Here is a 21,397-nt window from a genome sequence, read left to right as displayed (position 1 = left end):
AAAGAAAGGGTAATACATCATGTCCTGAACTGAACGTGGTTTTTAGTGCACTAAAACCTGGCCTGAGTGAAATCAGAGATAATGGGAACTGCAGATGCTGGAGAATCCAAGATAACAAAGTGTGGGGCTGGATGAACACAGCAGGCAAAGCAGCATCTCAGGAGCACAAAAGCTGACGTTTCGGGCCTAGACCCTTCATCAGAGAGGGGGATGGGGAGAGGGTTCTGGAATAAATAGGGAGAGAGGGGGAGGCAGACCGAAGATGGAGAGAAAAGAACATAGGTGGAGAGGAGAGTATAGGTAGGGAGGTAGGGAGGGGATAGGTCAGTCCAGGGAAGACGGACAGGTCAAGGAGTTGGGATGAGGTTAGTAGGTAGGAAATGGAGGTGCGGCTTGGGGTAGGAGGAAGGGATGGGTGAGAGGAAGAACAGGTTAGGGAGGCAGAGACAGGCTGGGCTGGTTTTGGGATGCAGTGGGGGGAGGGGAAGAGCTGGGCTGGTTGTGTGATGCAGTGGGGGAAGGGGACGAACTGGGCTAGTTTCGGGATGCGGTGGGGGAAGGGGAGATTTTGAAGCTGGTGAAGTCCACATTGCTACCATTGGGCTGCAGGGTTCCCAAGCGGAATATGAGTTGCTGTTCCTGCAACCTTCGGGTGGCATCATTGTGGCACTGCAGGAGGCCCATGATGGACATGTCATCTAAAGAATGGGAGGGGGAGTTAAAATGGTTCACGAATGGGAGGTGCAATTGTTTATTGTGAACCGAGCGGAGGTGTTCTGCAAAGCGGTCCCCAAGCCTCCGCTTGGTTTCCCCAATGTAGAGGAAGCCACACCGGGTACAATGGATACAGTATACCAAATTAGCAGATGTGCAGGTGAACCTCTGCTTAGCATGGAAAGTCATCTTGGGGCCTGGACTGGGGGTGATGGAGGAGGTGTGGGGGCAAGTGTAGCATTTCCTGCGGTTGCAGGAGAAGGTGCCGGGTGTGGTGGGGTTGGAGGGCAGTGTGGAGCAAACAAGGGAGTCACGGAGAGAGTGGTCTCTCCAGAAAGCAGACAAGGGTGGGGATGGAAAAATGTCTTGGGTGGTGGGGTCAGATTGTAGATGGCGGAAGTGTCGGAGGATGATGCGTTGTATCCAGATGTTAGTTGGGTGGTGTATGAGAACGAGGGGGATCCTCTTTGGGCGGTTGTGGCGGGGATGGGGTGTGAGGGATGCGTTGCGGGAAATGCGGGAGACGCGGTCAAGGGTGTTCTCGACCACTGTAGGGGGAAGGTTGCAGTCCTTGAAGAACTTGGACATCTGGGATGTGCGGGAGTGGAATGCCTCATCCTGGGAGCAGATGCGGCGGAGGCGGAGGAATTGGGAATAGGGGATGGAACTAGGGGAGTGAAATCAGTCAATTCAGCACAATGAGTTATACTGAAGCCTCAGTTCTGTACGGGTCAGGGACAATTGCTGATTGTTAATGGCCTTGCTGAACCATAAGTAAAAAGGCAGAATTTTTTTTATAAATGTAACTCAGTCTCATGTTAAGATATTGTCCACTGATCAGGGAACAGAAGGAAACATTCCAGGATTGACTTACTGGATTTTTTTTTGCTTTGTCAGCTGCTCTCTCTGAGCATTGAGTCAACATTGAAAATGGGCAAATCCTTCAATTCCTGGGACTGTCGGTAGCTGAATGATGGGGCAATCGGAGTAAGGAGTAGATATGCACCTGATAAACAATAAGTCTATCCCTGGGTGTATTCCACACAGCAGAAGGTCCATACACCCTTACCTTTCATCGGGCAGATATTTTCCCACAACTCCTCTCAGCTTGCTAGAGTAAACATCCTGTCCTTTTTCAACAGCTGGAAATAAAGTGGTGCAGACTGCAGACACAGTCTCAAAAGAACACTGGGTCACACTAAACCCATGTGAAAGGCCTGCAGACCCCTCCCCTTGTCATGTGCATGTGTTTTCCCTCTTCTACTTTCTTTCTGTTTCACCTGAAAGAGTTAAACATTGTGCACAATAATTCTTGATGCGCCAGTTGTCCCCAAAACTCACCCAACTGGACATTCCTCACCTTTGGAATGGGATGTTGAGTTTCAACAGGTTATATTAGGCAAAACAAAGCATTTGTTGTGGCCAATCCTGTTCTCATGAGACATTCACTGTATATCTCCCAGCAGGGGTCACTAAACAGGATCGGGAGCAAGAATGACAGCTGATTTTCCGACTTTGCCCAGGGATCCTTTGGAAACTAGCGAATCACAATTCTAAACTCCAGCTGAGATCAACCAATATTGCACAAAGCAGAAACCATGCATTAGACATTCCGCTCAATATCTCATTTTCTGAGAGTTTTCTGGACCAAAAGATTGTCACTCCACCTCAAACCTCCACGGCTCTAGCAACAGTAACCTGTTCTCAGATCCCTTTCCCTTTGAAACTTTGGTTTCTATGAGTGGTCTTGAGTGCTTTGTCCTCTAATCCTCCCTTTCTCATGAGATTTTACTGGGTTTCAGTCCTCCACTCTGCTCCATTGACCACAGTCATGTTGGACACTGGGATACTGAAGTAATCATGAGTTGTAGTGTCAACAATGAACAGCCCCAGGGCTTTACATACAGTTTACATCACTCAAAAATATATGTCACCTTGGGCCTTCCAGTAAAAAGGTTAGCTCTCCCATCTTGTTATAAACCAACAGAAACAAATCACACCTCAAAAGTAATTGATCAGCTGTGAAGTACCTTGTGCTGTGCAGAGGACACAAGAAATCATTGCACAGTTCTCAGTTCTTTTTGACTCCTGTGACGATCCAATATTATGAGTATTGAATAATAAAACAAGCTACTTAAGTGTCATGGATGCATATTGATGTGCAAATATCCAAGTCACAGTTTTACAGTTGTCATTACACCTGACCTCATAGCCAGAACTTTACAAATTTAAAAGATAAACAAGCTACTTCAAACTCCGCTTATCAGTCTTGCACAAAACACACCCGGAACAATAGCAGATATCTGAGCATTGTCTTCACAATCACTTTGAACACCAGTAATTAACAAATGATGGAATCATCTGCAAACCAGGTCTAGAAAGTTCTCTGGTACCCCAGATTGACAGCAATGCAAAGACCAAACATCATAATATAATCAGCTAACATTTCCAACAAATGGAGGAAGGCAATATGCATGAATATTCAAACAAAGGAATAGAGTGCTTGCAATCACTAGTTTTCAGTAGTTTTCGAGTGTTCACTGAGCACCCATTAAACATGAAAAATTATGACAGAGTGAATCATTTGCTTTTTTCAAACTGTTACTCTTATTTGTCATGAGCTTTTCTTTCCTGAGATAGTGGTTGTTGCTGCAATTTGGCTTCACAGTTAGTCACACACCTTCTGTTGAAGACTCCCCAGACTCAAAACATTAAATTTGCTTTCTTCCCACAGTTGCTGCCAGACCTGTTGAGTTTCGCCAGCAATTTTTGCTTTTGTTTCAGATCTCCAGCATCTGTACTTGTTTGTTTTATTTATTGCAACCACTGGCAAGTGACCAAAGTGATCATTGTTTCAGGAAGAACCTAGACAGTTCTTCTGACCGACAACGCAGAGCACAAGGGCTATAAATGTCCTTGTCCTTCTCAACAAGCAGGAGAAGCAGGAACAGGATTCCTGGGTGCTATTTTCTTTGTTTTTAGACAGTCTTCTAGTTGGACATTAATTGCTAGAACTAAGCACTAGAAGAACAGGAACACTAAGCATCCAAAACTACCACTACGGTGAAGTAATTGTGGTAAACGAGAAGGACAATTATTCCACTCCTGTAAAAGCATAATTATAAAGAAGCTTGCATCTTCTTTTTGTGCCATGCACGCTTTCTTCAGCAACCATTGGCTAGGCCACACAAGACCTAGGACAACTGATCAAAACTAACTGGAAGTAATATCCACCCTCAAAGAACTTTGCATTGGGATTTTAAAACAGCCTTAATCTTGTGGCAGGCAAGAAAGCTGTTCACATATTTATTGGCTCATCTGAGTATAGCATCACCCTGGGCTTAGACGTCAATATGAGAATCCCTCTTCCATCCTGAACCCGACTATTTCTCAGCTTAATAATAAGGTTGGCTCTGTTGTAAAATGAATATCGACACTATCAATTTATCACTCCATATTTCTACTAAAGGTACATTACTCAATGATACTGTGCACTAGGCACTGGTGAGGTGAAAAATGAAATCTATTGAGGCATAAGACAACTTCTAAGAATTCACAGGAACCATTTTTGGTTTTAAATAGAGTATGGAGCACCACTATAAAACAATGTGTTTGTGTCTCAGTTTTATCAGGTCAAATGCAATTTGTTTTCATTTTGTCATTCATGCAATATATCCTAATCAGCTATTGAAAGAAACTGGTTATTAATGGCAGGGTGCACATAGCAGTGATAACATTGTCTCAAAAATGTCATCACCACCTTTATGAACAACAAAGACAGATAGTGTACAATATTTTTGTCACAAGACCAAACTTGCTATCAGTCAACAGATCTCTAACAAATAAATTGGAGAATGTGACTTTACAAAACAAGGGGTGGCAGTGTCAAAGTCGTAATGTCATGCGACAGGTAATTTTGAATGGTCTGGGGACATGGGGTCAAATCTCACCACTGTAGCTGATGGGATTTAAATTTCCATCACTAAATGTGGAACATTAAGCAAATCTGGATCATGATGATCACAAAACTATCAGCAATTTATTTCATAAATTTCCCTTTTGGAAAGCAAACCTCATACAATCAGTCTACATGTGAATCCAGACTCACACAATGCAATTGACTCTCAACTATCTTATGAAATGACTGACTGAGCTCCTCAAATCAAAGGCAGCTAGGCACAGGCAGTCAGCGTACCTACATGCAATGAAAGAATTTTTCAAAAATGCAGTGCAGAAAATGACATGTACTGACTCTGTCAGAGAGAAATGTGGTTGGTGCTTGTCCCTGGAACATTCCTGAATTTCCCTGTATTGCTGAAGTTTTGTTCTCTTGCAAGGAATCACTCCAATTTCCTTTCGAAAGCCACAACTGAATCTGTTGCTCCCACACGGAGGGCCTTCCAGATTCTAACCACACAAGGTGAAAAGAAGTTTTCATCGCTCTTTTGCAAATTACCATGAAGCTATGCCCTCTGATTTTCAATCCTAAAGTGATTGGAAATTGTTTCACTTTTTGACACAACCCAAACCCATATGATTTTATAAATCTCTCCAAATATCTCTTAACTTGCAATGTTCCGAAGTACCAAATTCAAATAACTTCAGCCTCAACTAGTAACTTTAATCCCTCATCCCTTGGGGCTGTTCTAGTAAATCTCTCCATCCATCTATTTTCACAGCCTTACTTAGGGAACAGCTCTTGGATTCATCCTGCACACTATTCTAAATGAAGGATCTTGCAAGTTACCTTCTTGAGGTCAGGCTGATGTTGGATGCCATCCATGCTTAATTCAGTTGTAACAAAAGCAAAGTTGCTGGAAACGCTCAGCAGGTCTGGGAGCATCTGTGGAGGAAAAAACAGAGTTAATGTTTCGGGTCCGGTGACCCTTCCTCAGAACTGATGGTGGCTGGCAAAACGCCAGTTTATATGCATAAAATAGGGAGGGGGTGGGGTTGGGAGTAAACCATAAGACCATAAGACATAGGAGTGGAAGTAAGGCCATTCAGCCCATTGAGTCCACTCCGCCATTTAATCATGGCTGATGGGTATTTCAACTCCACCTCCCTGCACTCTCCCCGTAGCCTTAATTCCTTGTGAGATCAAGAATTTAATGATACGATAGAGCCTAAAGAGAGAGAAAGACAGTTGGACAGCCAAAGGGGCTGCTAACGATCAGGCTGGGATCCACAGATGCCACCAGACCTGCTGAGCTTTTCCAGCAAATTTGTTTTTGTTCCTGATTTACAGCATCCACCGTTCTTTCGGTTTTTATTTAATTCAGTTGTCATGTGTTAAATCTGTATCTACTCCAAAGCCTTCACAAAATTCCAAATGTGTGCTGCCAAGACAGATATAACATAGGTCTGAACTCGCCTTTTATTTTGGTATATTTTCATGACAATTTCACTCGGTGCTTTTGTTTATCAACTCCAGGAGCTGGATATTACACACCCAGCAATGGCATGGTTTGACACAAAAGCACATAAAATAAATCAAGCGGCAAGCCCAGTACTTTCCAAACTGCCTCAGAGCTTGCTCCAATTGGGATTCATGGGCACAGCTGAATACTACCCTGCCTATGTCACACATGGTTGGCACGAAGAGACAAACAGGAGTGGGCATCGAGTTTTTAAAAGTGTTTTTGAAATGGTGGGGGTACGGGCTGATGGTGATAGTTGTAGTGGCTGTCAGAGAGCTTGGCCTATAAGGCTACATGGCTTAGAAAAATACCCCTCCACTTCCCGCCACTCTGCCTGCACCCACCTCTCTTTCCTCCTCCCCAGAATGTCTAATCTCTTACTGCTCAATTCCCCAACTTACTCTGATCCAGGATCCAAGGCCATCTTCTTCATGGGCCTGTCTGCACTCCTGATAGTGCCCAATACCAGTCGTTGGCAGTTATGAAGGGCAGGACATTCTCCCCCAAATGGTGAAAGACTCCCTATCCCTCACATCCCTGACTCACCTTTTAAAGCCATCCACAGCATAATATTGCTATAGGGTTGATGTGGTTTTGGTCAATTGGTTTTCAATGGACTTTTCTAGTTTGACTGAAGAGTGTCTCTCCAATCCGCCACCACTTCACCTATTTAATGCAGCTCCAGATCCCCCAAATGCTTTTTAACTTCTTCGTTAACTCGTTCTGTTACCTTCAAGGATTTGTGCACAACACTCCCATTTCTCTCGCTTCTTGTACCCATTCACAAATTGTGCTATTCAGTGTGTAATGCATTTTCTCATTGTTCCTATCAAGCTGGATCATTTCACATCTCTGCATTGCATTTCATCTGTCATATGTGTACCTATTCCACCAGGTTGTCTACATCTTCTTGAAATTTATCACAATCTTCATCACTGTTGACCATAATGACAAGATTCACTTCATGCATGAGCTGAAGTCATTCATGTATCTAAAAATAGCATTGATTCTTGTTCTGAACCCTGGAAATCTTCTCCACTATCACCATATTCCAGTCCAGATAAAAGCTATTCACCGCAATGCTCTGGATTAACTTTTACTAGAAATTGGCGAAACGGCAATTTCGATTAGTTTTGTGAGTTGTTTTCTTGGCCGTCGATTTCTTACACTGCTCTCTAAAACTTGCCCCATTCCCGACGCTCAGCACATCTTCCCCACCGAAGTATGCACCACTGCCAGACCATCCTGGGATACTCAGCACCAGAGTCATTTTCAAAGGCAAGCCACGCAGCTGTTCAAGTGGTCCCAGCCAGGGTTTGTACTTCAGAGTGCGCAGCATGGAAATGGGGCCAAAAAAAATGCTTCTTAGAGCGCACAGGTGGCATGATTGACACTTAATTACACATAAAAGTACAAAGTTGCAAATCTATTGATACTTAAGAAAGAAACTGTGCAAGTCACCAAAAATCAGTGTTATCCCATCTCAGAACCCTGCCTGGGGGAGGCTACTCTTTCCTCAATGTCCAAAGTAGCAGAGCATTTTCTCATTGCTCAATATGGGACAATTCTATGCTGGAAAGCCTTCAACAGTTGAAACAGCAACAGTAAAGAAAAAATAAACAAACAAAAGCTGCATTTGCTTTTGGGAACAAACAGGGATAGCTTGCCTTTCGAGGGTCGACAAATTTATGTTCAATTAATGATTGCTGCACCCAGCTCACATGTCTCGAAACCAGCTGTCAACTTCATCTTGCTGAGCTTGGTGCACTTGACACTGTAGCAATCTGTCGTGCTGAGGGTGATGTTCCTCCAGCTTAACATCCTCTCCTTCCTGCTCAGAAAACTGCGGCCACTCTCCCAGCTCTTCAGAATTCATCATATCCCCTATTAGACTGTTCCAGAGTACAACATACTTGGATTATGATACACCCATGCCAGACCAATCCAAGCACTGGTACTAGACCTACCTTGTGCTCCAAGATAGTTCTGATTGAAGAATGGTAGCATTGTACATAAGGTCAGCCATAGTCAGGGATTGTGTGACAGAGTCATCAGCCATGGGTGCAGAGGGTAACCCCAGGAGGGCTGTGAATGTTTCTACGTGGGCCTTTGACATCGAGGCCTTATTCTGACGAATGCAAGACAAGCCAAGTTATGCAAATGCAGGAGGAGATGTGCTGAATGATTACTGATATTTGTTCCCCGACATGTAATCATCTCTATAATAGCATGTTGGGTAACACTTACAGTTCAAAGCAAGAGGAAACCAGCTTCGGGCCCTTCTGTATGAGATCTTGGATCACCTTTGTGAATTGTGGAATCACATGTAGGCCAGACCAGGTAAGGGTGGGTGTATCATTCCCTGAAGGAATGAAAGGTAATTTAGGGATCCATCAGAGATGTGCTGTCAAGGTTATATATATCGGATGCCAATCCAAGTGAAATGGGGCAGGGTTATTGGAACACTGACAAAGGATTGCATCCTGAGATGCCTGTCCAAGATGGAGACTGGGAACAGGCAGTGTGATGAAATGGCCAGGTATGCATGGCCTTTGGAAATAGCACTGCCTCTCAATGAGTCAGGCATTCAGCAATCCAGTATCCCTGACATTCATCCTTTTATGTCAGTCAGTTCTCCCTGATTGGACCAGATTCATAGAACAAGTCATGGAATATGACATCCTGCCGGCTGACCTCATTACAATCACTGTTGTCATCATTTTGTTCTATTCGGCAGGTGGGAGAATTGAAAACTGCATATCAATGAGATGAAGTAGCAAAGGCATGTTAATGCATCCCATGGTGGAAATAGGCCTGTCACTGCTCTGTCATCAAATTCTCACCTTGTCATTCAAAATTTCATTAAAGAAGCGGATTTTTCTTCTCAACGCAGAGATGTCACCTTATTGTCCTAACTGGCTTATCAATTCTCCACGTCATTTAGGGACTGGGAAGATTCCACTCTATGTTTTTATATCTTTGCTAATTTTGCTGTTCAAGGATTTTCAACTCTCCTTGTAAGCTTTAGGATGTGGCATTTTATGAACTGTGTTTTACAAGTTCAAACAGGCTACATCACTGAATTACTTCCAAGCTCAGCTCCTCCACTCCTTCTGTTTCTATCTCTTTGTCTGCCCTCTTTGGTCTCTTGATGGGTCCTAGCCTGGTCTCCCAAAGACTCGTGGCAGGTCTCAGGCCTTGTCTCTTGGCAGCATGACAGCTCTGAGCCTAGTCTCTTGGCGGTGTGGTGGCACTCAGCCTGGTCTCTTGGCGGTTCCTGGTTGGTCTGGGCCTGGTCTCTTGTCGGCTTGTGGCAGATCCTAGCCTGGTCTCTTGGCAGTGCGATGGTTCTCAGCCTGGTCTCTTGACAGGTCCTGCTGATGAGTCCAGGCCTGGACTCTCAGCGGCTCCTGGAGGGTCTCAGGCCTGGTCACTTGACCACATGGCAGGCTTCAGCCGAGTGTCTCAGTTGCTCCTGGCCTGGTCTCTTGACAGTATGTGGCAGGTCCCAGCCTGCTCTCTTGGCAGCTCATGAGGGGTCCTGGGCCTGGTCTTTCAGTGGCTTGTGGAGTGTCTCAGCCTGGTTTCTCGTTGGCTCCTGAAGGGACCAAGCACGGTCTCTCGATGGTATGTCTGTCAGTCTCTCAATGGCTCATGGTGGTGTCTCGTATTGCCATGCCCAGGCATGTTCCCAAGGCACTGGGGATATCAGAGAAGAGGCAATTTCAGCAGTAGCGACAGTATTTGCAATGGCGGGGTTCTCTAATAGGACAGCAGAGTGAGATAAGTGGAGGACTCATCAAAGACTGCTGAACTTTTAACTTATTCCTTTATTTTCCTAGTTTTAACCACAGGCATTCTGGGTGGTGCAACTGTATACCTTTCACTGTGCTCCTGTACATGAGGACACATGAAAATAAAATCTGGCATCTAAAACTTCTTGAATCCACCCACTCCTTTCTAATTAAAAGCTCAATCAAATTAGTCTAACATGATTTGCTCTCAATCTGTGTTTTTTTTTAAATCATCCATGCTTGGCCAAGTGTTTGTTAATTTTCGCACAGATTCTTGTTTTTTTGAAGGTAATCGGTTCACTGAGGTTCGTGGCCTGGAGTTCTCTGGTTTATCTTTCTCCCTGTTTCTCAGCAGGACTAATATTTGCAGCCCTTCAGTTCTGTGGTCAAATTTTTCATTTCAAGAAAATTGCAAAATGTTTCTGTTGAACCGTCATTCATCGAACAACCATCTGCTTCAAGGGAAACAGTAATGCAAACATTATCATTTACTCCCATCAATACTATCAATTTATTGAACACTCTTCATGGTTTTCTGAACCTAACTGGGTTATACTGGATGACATTATAAATGTTTAAACATTTCTGTTTGCACATTTCAACCTCTATTCCTTCCCTGAATATATCGACTGCTCCTGGAGCCAGTTCACACGTGCCAGCTGCCCTTGGCTGTCTAGTTTCCAATAAATAACTTTAGGTTCTTCCAATATGAGGAGTGTCATAGGCCAGGATAATCCTGCAGCTCTGCATACCTATTTTCTTTTCAGCAACAGAAATAATTAACAACAAATGTGAAGAATCCTAGTTCATTATTTTTTGTTCTTTACCCTTATGGATTCTGAGGCCAACTGTAGCATATTCTTACAAACCTGAATTCAGGACAGATGAAGGCTCAAAACATTGCTCCCCAAGTGTGTGTGGCTTTGCTTGCATAAGATGTGACTAAACAAGCTTTTGGAAATTCAACCTTCATTCAGTTTAATTGTTTTGTGTTTGATACAGCGAGACTGAGATTAATAAATTCTCCTATCAGTTCAACTCCCATTCTTAACCCGAGTCAGTGAATTCCTCTGTACTGTATCTGTTCCGGTTTGTATTAAATTCAAACTGATAAGATCACATACAACATTCCTATTTAATATCTTCAGCAATGTACTTTTCTCAGTAAATTATGTGCTGCATCAATGCTACAGAAGAAATCGTGATCATATCACTTATGAAGGAGCTCAGCGTGGGCAATTGCTTCTGCAATGTAATTCTGAGATTGCAACAATGATAAAACAGCCAAATTTTTATAATAGGTTCAGTTCCAAAATCTTTTTTCAATAATATCCATGATACAAAAGCATTCCCTTGGGCTGCAAAAAAAAGGATGATTTCCATAAATGAATATGGATTTCATCTGAAAAGTGCTTCATGCTTAAAAAGCAGATTAATGGTTCTGTGACAGTAGATGTACAATGGCACAGCAAAGCAACTTACATTTTCATTGGCATGAACATCTATTTCATGCTGAGAGATATTAGGAACTGTAGATACTGGAAAATCTGAGATAACAAGGTGTAGAGCTGGATGAACACAGCAGGCCAAGCAGCAACAGAGGAGCAGGAAGACTGACGTTTGAGACTAGGCCCTTCTTCCCCTCCCCCATTTCTGAAGAAGGGTCCAGACCTGAAACATCAGATTTTCTGCTCCTCTGATGCTGCTTGGCCTGCTGTATTCATCCAGCTCTACACATTGTTGTCTATTTCAAGCTGAGTTTGCAAATTTGTATCGATGAGAGTGTTCATTATTATTCAATGAACACAACATTTAACAAATGAAGGAAATAGAAGTCAGAATGAAAGTCAGGTAGATCTTTGGTACCCAAAGAGTAAGTCAATTTCGAAAAAGTTATCAAGGAAGATACCAATATACAAATTGGTTTAAAGGTCTGTGGTGGTAATGAGGAATGTGGGGACCAGTTGGAGGGGGGGTGATGTAACAGCAATATATTTCCAAGCTAGAATGATGGGCAATTTGGAGGTGAAACTTGCAGGTTGTGTCGTTCCTCAGTACCGGTGTTCCGAGGTGCCTACTCCCTTTATATCACTAAACAGTAGAGTTTGCAAGTTTAGGGCACGTGATCAAAGAGATCCTTGGAGGATGCTGTAGTGCATAACTGCAGCCACAGGATGCCAATGGTGGAGGGAGTGAATGTTTCAGGTGGGTAATGGGATGTGAATCAAACTTATAGTTTGATCCTGAATGGTGTTGAACGCCTTCAGCATTGTTGGAAAACTCAATCAGATAAAGGACAATACTTTATCATATTTTTGGCTTGTGCCAAACAGGTAATGGTAAGATAATTATCGTCCACAACCGAGAAGATGTAAATATTACTTGTCACTATGAAACTAAGCTTGAACATTGTCCCAATTTTATTGCATGCTGCAACAGATTCATATTCTGAGGTCTAGAAATGGCACTGAACACTGCAAACCCCAGTTCTTAATTTTATGTTCAATATGACACCATACAGTGCCATTCAGTATGACACCATTCAAGTTTCTTTCCTCATTCTTACTGACTTCAAATTTTCAGGGACTCCCAATACCAAATTCAGTTAAATGCTGTCTTACAGTCAAGGATGATAGCATTTGTGCTTTGGTAAAAGCCACTCCTTTTTGTTTTTGTGAGATGTCTCTTTTAGTCCAAAGTGAAACGAAGATACTTCTGGCAATCAGTCCTTTAATATCTGTGCAGTGTTTATTTGATCTTGGTTACTTTGGAATTGAAACAAAGAGTTAAATAGACAGCAAACTGTCTGTAGAATTGCCTCAGAGATAATGGGAACTGCAGATGCTGGAGAATCCAAGATAATAAAATGTGAGGCTGGATGAACACAGCAGGCCAAGCAGCATCTCAGGAGCACAAAAGCTGACGTTTCGGGCCTAGACCCTTCATCAGAGAGGTCTAGGCCCGAAACGTCAGCTTTTGTGCTCCTGAGATGCTGCTTGGCCTGCTGTGTTCATCCAGCCTCACATTTTATTGTCTGTAGAATTGCAACTGGTCTCAAAACTTATAAAGACAAATAACTGTGTGCAGACAAGAAGATATAGTTGATGGGAACAGAAAGCATATCTTTTACAAACAGCTTTGCACATCATACAGTTGAAAAGGACAGAAAGCTGAAGAGACAGCAAGCAAGGATTATTGATTGGGCAAGGTCTGTCTTGCCACAGCCAATCAGACTGTAAATGGGCTGAGAGAAAAATATGTCTACGAGATTCTGTGCTATCCAAACTGAAGAGAACCTAGCAAAGGGGGTTCTGCCAGAGTGTTTTGTTTGGGTGTTCATCATTTTCAGGTGGAATGCAGGTGTCAGTGAAATTGACTCAAAGACAAAATGCATTCAGTGGCAACTGACAAGTTGTTCATTTCAGAGGTTGAGTTTGAAAAGATTTGAGAAGACTTTGTTGTAATCAGGAGAAATTAACCTTTCAATTCGAAAAATGATATGTGTTAATCAAAATTTGAATTATTTGATTTCAGTTGGTTTGTTACAGTAGAAGTGATCAGAAGTAACTTCTTGTCCTTTGGTTAATTCTGTTGGCATTGTCGCTATTAATCTTTTGAATCATTGTTGGTCTCTATCGGGATTATAAGTTGTACGTTTACCCCTGGCATTCAGCTTTTGTTCATAGCTGCATAGAATTAAAACTTAGGTGAGTTGCTTGCAACCCAGATATTGCACCATTTCCATTCTTTTACATAAAAATGACACAAATCCTCAGCCACTCATAAGACGTATTTACAAAATATCTGTGCTGAATTGCATTCATAAAACAGTAAACAGTTCCAAATATTACATCTATGTCCTGTGTGGATTGTGCTTTTGCAAAATGAAAGGTAGGCTCATTGGGGATGTCATTCGAAGGAGGTGAATAGTGATATCCCTGCTGCATGAGTAATGCCCTTGGAAGCAGGATTCAAATCCTATCATGGAAACTTTTTAAAAATGAAAATCCAATGATCATCCTGGAAGAACTGTTAATTTCACTAAAATCGACTTGGTTCATTTGGGTCGGAAGTCTACTTTTCTCCCCTGGTTTGTCCTACAATAGACTTCAGATAGACAACAATTTGGTTATCTCCAAACTACCTTGTGCACTAGCAAAGCAAGCCATTCAGGTGGATCAAAGCACCAACAAGTCTCAAAGAAATGAAACTGAACACACCACCTGGCACTGATTCAGGTAATGTGGAAATCACACCAGCAAACCTGGAAATATAGAGCTTAAAATTCGGCCAGCTATCTCACAAAGTGGTCAAATTATAGCAGCGCTACTACTGACTGAGCTGTGGAATCTGTATCAGGTGCTGAGGCAAATAAAAAGAGGCAAAAACATACTTTACTTCATCTTCAACCTCCCACAGATGCATCTGACCGTGATAGCATCCATGTGAAAGACCACCATCTCATCTTCAGATTGTTGAGACCCTCCAGTATGTTGTGTGACATCAGTATTGTGCTCAATACGATAGACTTTGAAAAGATTTAGCAAATCAAAACAGGACATCCATGAGGTACTGGAAACTGTCAGTAATAATAGCAGAATGTCCTCAACACACAGTCAGCAACCTCATTTTGGCATATGTCACAGTTTTCCATTATTATTAAGTTTGGGGATCACCCCTGACTTACCGAAGAGAGCAGGAGGACTTGCCAGGAGCAGCACTAAGCATTTCGAAGAAATATGGTGTCACCATAGTGAAACTACAAAACAGTACCTGTGTGATAAACAGCATAAGCAGCAACTAATAGTCAGAATTAAGTGATCCCACAAGGAACGGATCAGATCGAAGATCTGCAGTTCTGCCACATCTACTTGTGAACGGTGATGGCAATTAAACAATTTATTGGAGGAGGCTCCACAAATATTTCCATCCTCAATGGTGGGACAGCCCAATACATCACTGCAAAAGATATGGCTGAAACATTTACAGCAATATGAGGCTAGAAGTGCCCAGTGGATGATCCATCTTGGCCTTCTCCTGGAGACTTCAGCCAAATAGTTTCACTCCATGTGTTATCCAGAAATGGCTGAAGGCAGTGAACACTGAAAAGACTACATCTCTGAAATATTTCAGCAAAAGCTCTGAAGACTTCTGCTCCAGAGCCTGTTGTGCCACTAACCTAGCTGCTCCAGTCCAACTACAACATTGACATCTACCCAGCAAGGTGTGAAATTGCCCAGGGTGGGGGGACAATGGTGTAGTGGTATTATCACTGGACTGTTAATCCAAAGACCTGGATAACATTCTGGGGACCTGGGTTTGAATCCCGCCAAGGCAGATGTAGAATTTGAATTCAAAGAAAAATCTGGAATTAAGAATCTAATAATGCCCATGAATTCGTTGTTGATTGTCAGGAAAAACCCATCTGGTTCACAAACGTCCTTTAGGGAAGGAAACTGCCATCCTTTCCTGGGTCTGGCTTACATGTGACTCCAGGCCCACAGCAATGTGGTTGAATATGAACTGAACAGTTAGGGATGGACAATAAATGCTGCCCAGTCAGCGACATCCTCCTCCTGTTAATGAATAAAGAAAAAAGAAGGTGCATCTGTACAGAAAAAGCAGGACAAATCCAACCCAGCCAATTACCACTCTACTGGTGTACTCTTAGCCAGCAGTAAAGTGAAGGAAAGGGTCATCAACATTGCCATTAAGTGACAGTCACTGAACAATAAGCTGCTGATGCTCAGTTCAGGTTTTGTAAGCACCATGGAACTAAAGACTTCATTACAACCGTGGTTCAAACATGGAAAATGGAGTTAAATGTCATCGGTAAGAGAATGACAGCTCTTGGCATCAAATCTGGAAATGATGAAGTATGGCATTAAGAAGCCCTAACAAAACTAGAGTCTCAGGCCTTCACTGCAGAAGCTCCTCAGGGCAATATCCTCAGAACAACCCTCTTCAGTTGCTTCATCTTCATCTATGACCACCCATTCATAAGGTTAGAAGCAGAGATGCTCATTGAAGGTTGCTTAGCATTCAGCACTATTTGTGGTTCCTCAGAGGCTGAAGCAGTGCAAGTCCATATGCAGCAAGAACGGGACAATATCCAGGCTTATAAGTGGCAAGTAATATTTGTGTTACACAAGTGCTAGTCAATGACTATCTTCAAGAAGAGAGAACATAACCATCACCCTTTGACATTCAAAAGTATTATTATTATTGAACCCCAACTATCAAGATTCTGGAGGTTACCAGCAACCAGAAGCTGAACTGGACACATACAGAGCTATTATGCCCACAATCAAGTCATGATAGGGATTTGAAGTTCCAGCATGATACAATTTTAATTTTGAAGCTGGAACTGTTTGATTGTGAAAAGTGAAATTCACCATGGTTCCAGAGAACCACAGGCTGCTCTTTTATCAGAGTTTAACCTCTGGCACCACTCCTCAAGCGAAGGCATGGTTCAGGAATTGACCTTATTGTAATGGCACCATGCTGCTTTGTACACTAGATATCCAGCCAACGAAACAGATCTGTGTTAGTGTTGGATGAGAAAAGGGCTGTTATTTTTAAACATACATATTCCACTCTATCAAAAGATACTGTACAGCTGATGCCGGGAGTATGAAACAAAATCAGAAAATTCTGGAAGAGCTGAATAAATTAGACAGACCCTGCAAAGCATGCAGTTCAGATGAACTGCTATCTGTCCAGTGTCAAAATTTTCCTTTTCTTTAAAAGATGCCTGGTGCTGAACATTTTCACTGAATGGCTCAGTTAGTGGGCCCACATATCCAGTTCCCTTCTCCAAATGAAAACAGAAACTGTCAAAAAATCTCAGTTGTTCTGGCACTATTTGGGGAGAGAAAGCAGAATTAACATTTTGGATCCAGTGACCCTTCTTCAATCAGTTCCGAAGAAGTGTTTCTGGCAATGTTAATTCTGCTTGCGTGCCACAGATTGGGCTAGACCTGCTAAGTTTTTCCAGCAATTTGTGCTTTTGTTTTTGGTTTCCAGCATTTGCAGTTCTTTGTATTTTTTCCCTACTCCAAAAGTTAGGTACTTACATTGTAAACAGCTTTGTACCCAATATGTTCCTGCATTTGTGCTTCTCTGCTGTTTGCCAATCAATTTCCTCATGTTGCATATCACAGATAGATTGCAAAGAAGAAGAGTCACAGTTGGAAGAAGAATGTAAAACAGCAGAACTGTAGGTACTTGAATCACTCAGCAAATCACGCTCAGATTTACATAACCATCTCAACCATGTTAATTTTCCTCCATTGCCTTTCAAGTTTGGGATAATCCAGTTAGTTATCGACCAGTGAGCCTGAGGTCAGTGGTAGGGAAGCTGCTGGATAAGATACTGAGGGATAGGGTCCATTCCCATTTGGAAGAAAATGGCCTTATCAGTGATAGACAACATGGTTTTGTGCAGGGAAGGTCATGTCTTACCAACTTAATAGAATTCTTTGAGGACATGGCAAAGTTGATTGATGAGGGAAAGGCTGTAGATGTCATATACATGGACTTCAGTAAGTCATTTGATAAGGTACCCCACGACAGGCTGATGGAGAAAGTGAAGCGCATGGGGTCTAGGGTGTGCTAGCTAGGTGGATAAAAAACTGGCTAGGCAACAGGAGACGGAGAGTATTAGTGGAAGGGGGTTTCTCAAATTGATGACTTGTGGCTAGTGGTGTTCCACAGGGATCTGTGCTGGGACCACTATTGTTTGTGAAATACATAAATGATCTGGAGGAAGGTATAAATGGTCTGATTAGCAAGTTTGCAGATGACACTAAGATTGGTGGAGTAGCAGATCGTGAAGGGGACTGCCAGAGATTACAGCAAAATACAGATAGACTGGAGAGTTGGGCAGATAAATGGCAGATGGACTTCAATCCAGGTAAACGTGAGGTGATGCATTTTGGAAGATCTAATTCACGAGCAAACTATATAGTAAATGGAAAAGTCCTGGGGAAAATTGATGTGCTGAGCGATCTGGGTGCTCAGGTCCATTGTTCCCTGAAGGTGTCAACGCAGGTCAATAGAGTGGTCAAGAAAGCATATGGCATGCTTTCCTTCATCGGACGGGGTATTAAGTACAAGAGTTGGCAGATCATGTTACAGTTGTATAAGACTTTGGTTCGGCCACATTTAGAGTACTGCATACAGTTCTGGTCGCCACATTACCAAAAGGATGTGGGTGCTTTGGAGAGGGTGCAGAGGAGGTTCACCGGGATGTTGCCTGGTATGGAGGGTACTAGCTATGTAGAAAGGTTGAGTAGATTAGGATTATTTTCATTAGAAAGATGGAGATTGAGGGGGACCTAATTGAGGTCTACAAAATCATGAGGAGTACAGACAGGGTGGATAGCAAAAAGCTTTTTCCCAGAGTGGGGGACTCAATTACTAGGGGTCATGAGTTCAAAGTGAGGTGTCAAAAGTTTAGGGGAGATATGTGTGGGAAGTTCTTTACACAGAGGGTGGTGGGTGCCTGGAACCTGTCGCCAGCGGAGGTAGTAGACGCAGACATGATAGTGTCTTTTAAGATGTATCTGGACTGGTGCATGGATGGGCAGGGAGCAAAGGGATACAGGCCCTTAGAAAATAGATTACAAGTTTAGACAGAGGATCTCGACTGGCGCAGGCTTGGAGGGCCGAAGGGCCTGTTCCTGTGCTGTAATTTTCTTTGTTCTTTGTTCTTTTTATTCTTACTGTCCCCTGCAATAAATTCACGTGCTAAAGTGGCTTCTCTTCCTGTACCCACACCATTTCATCCTAATTCACGCTTATTGAGCTTCAAAATACTGTCATTACCAGTGTGAACTCACCTTACTGCAGTGACACCTGAAACATGCCTTTGTTGGGTCCAGGTTCAGCTTTCCAATGTTCTTTTCACTGCTTTGACCGGGATGAACCAAAAGAAGCTCAGTGTTAGAGTGGGAGTAGAAAGTGATTTCACTTTGGCACCTCCTGCTCCATCAGGCTCAGTATTGTAACATGAAGTGTACGAATGGGCTATTGCAGGAACACAAACAAAACATAAAATGCTTCTGGGAGTATATTACGCGATGTCTGTTTCAAAGGCGGTAATTCTTAATTTTATAGTAAATAATGTAATTTAAACCCCAGCACAAAATGCAAACTTTGTTAACATATTCTCAGCCATCATAGGTTCTCACAGTCAAAAATTCAACATTTGTTCTCTCAAGGAACCAAAAAGCATGATTCAGCACAAGTATTTGGCAGAAGTCTCAATAAATGAAAACCCATTGCTGCTATATTTGCAACTAGAGCTCCTGAACCATTCTCAACAAAGGGTGGATAACATGCTAATGAGAAAAAAACTGGCTTTCAAATGATTAATGAACCATGGGATTGATGTGATAAATGCTCTGCCTATAATTACACCTAGTTCATTGTAAAATGGACCAGTAAGGAGTTAAATTGTCCTGCAAGTATGATTGCCCTCTCAAGAGAGATATTAGTCTGTTGTCTTGCCTTAACAGTAAACAATCCACATCTAGTATAAAACTGAAGCAATATTCGCCAACCTTATCAGAACAGATTCACTCAAAAGCAAATCCCAGAGCAAAATTACTATCCTGAGAGAACAAGAACAAAATTAGTATAGAGAAAGATTGGAATGCAGGATATAGCCTGGTGCACATATGCATGCCACGTGAACAGCAGCACTGCGTTCCAAAATTAGGAAAGTTCTCATACATGATGCAAAACAGCAAAGAGTTGGAAAGGGACCCCTTGGCTTTGTTTAATAATAGCCTTTGATAAAGATATGGCAAGCAGAATCTGTAGTGCTAACAATCCAATCCCATGTTCAGTCATTCTCATAGAAAATAAACATTCAGAGAGGTCAGTTCAGTGAATGAGTTTTACGAGCAGTTTGTGGGAGTTTTAATATGTCAGTGTTTACTGCAGAGGCGGCTGTCACGTATAATCTGAGTTACAGTGCATAGTGTCACTTTGTTTGCCCCGACATCTCCCTCTTCTTGTTTAGTTCGGTCCTGTGCCAGAATATTGGAGCATTTCGATGATGGTGAGCTCTGGTTGGGAGGTCGAGGTTCAGGTCAATCGGCTCCCACATCCCATGTGAATGCACAGATACCAGTGATCTCAGCCTTCTATGAGTGGGCACAACACTCACGATGCTATCACTGAAAGATTAAATATAGCTCAGTCGAAATCTCTTCAACATGGAAACTTATAAATATTTATTCTGAATTGGTCTATGCTCAATCTGATCATACTGAATGTGTGCAAATTTCTCATAGTTACACAATGAAAAAATGCTCAACAGACCTAACATAAAATAAACAAGAGCTAGGGGCACAGCATAGCAAGATAAACAGAATACACGAATGCCCATTCCCCCAGTCCACCACAGATTGTGTACGTACCAATACCTTTCAGAAATTAAAGTTAATGTTTTGGGTCCAGTGACTCTTCTTCTGAGTTTCTCCAGAAATTTCTGTATTTATTTCCCATTTCCTTCATCCACAGTTCTTTGTTTTATTCTTTTCAGAAATTATTTCAATGTCCACAGGATTGATAGATGCCCAGCAGTATCCTGTCAAAGAACAGAGCAACATGCATCTGCTGACTGAACAGTTCTGCAGAAGTCATGTCAGATTCAAAACATTAACACCGGTTTTCTCTTCACAGATTCAGCCAACCTGCCAACTCTCCAGCATTTTCTGTTTCCATTTCAGATTTCCATCATTCACAGTATTTCGTTTTTATCTGCCTGTGGGAACATACTCCAACTGTCTCAAATCCAGTGAATGTAGTCAGAAGTTGGCAAAGTGCATGGGCCTTGTTACTGGTGGAGTCTAGCCAGTTAAAACCATAGGTGCTTCTGACACCATACTAGTAGTAAGCATTCCATTGAACTATTTTCCTCAACAGCTATTGACCTTCCAAACTATTTGAAGCAGTATTGGGAGGACACTTGCCCCAGTGACAGGTCAAACATTTTTGTGTTAATGAGTCAAGTTATCGGTCAATCCTGCCCTGGAGCACTGCAGACTGGGCTGATCGGGACACTGGATTTTTTAAATCTGTCATAAAAGGCTGACTTGATGCCTAACTTCCTTTGCTGGGCTTGTTATTTTGGATCCACAGAAGTTCCACAGATTTCCTGGACAACAATGTGTAGAGCTGGATGAACACAGTAGACCAAGCAGCATCTTAGGAGCAGGAAAGCTGCGGTTTTGGGCCTAGAGCCTTTAAACGTCAGCCTTCCTGCTCCTCTGATGCTGCTTGGCCTGCTGTGTTCATCCAGCTCTACACATTGTTGTCTCGGATTCTCCAGCACCTGCAGTTCCTACTATCTCCATGGATTTCCTGCCTGTTTTCACGCCAAGAAAGATTATCATCAATTGGCCATTATACAAGTCATTAACATGGGTTGAAGCCCTTGTTGGATAGTTCACAGGG

Source organism: Stegostoma tigrinum, chromosome 40 (assembly GCF_030684315.1).
Source record: "Stegostoma tigrinum isolate sSteTig4 chromosome 40, sSteTig4.hap1, whole genome shotgun sequence".
NCBI lineage: Eukaryota > Metazoa > Chordata > Chondrichthyes > Orectolobiformes > Stegostomatidae > Stegostoma > Stegostoma tigrinum.
Note: the sequence above shows the minus strand (reverse complement) of the source record.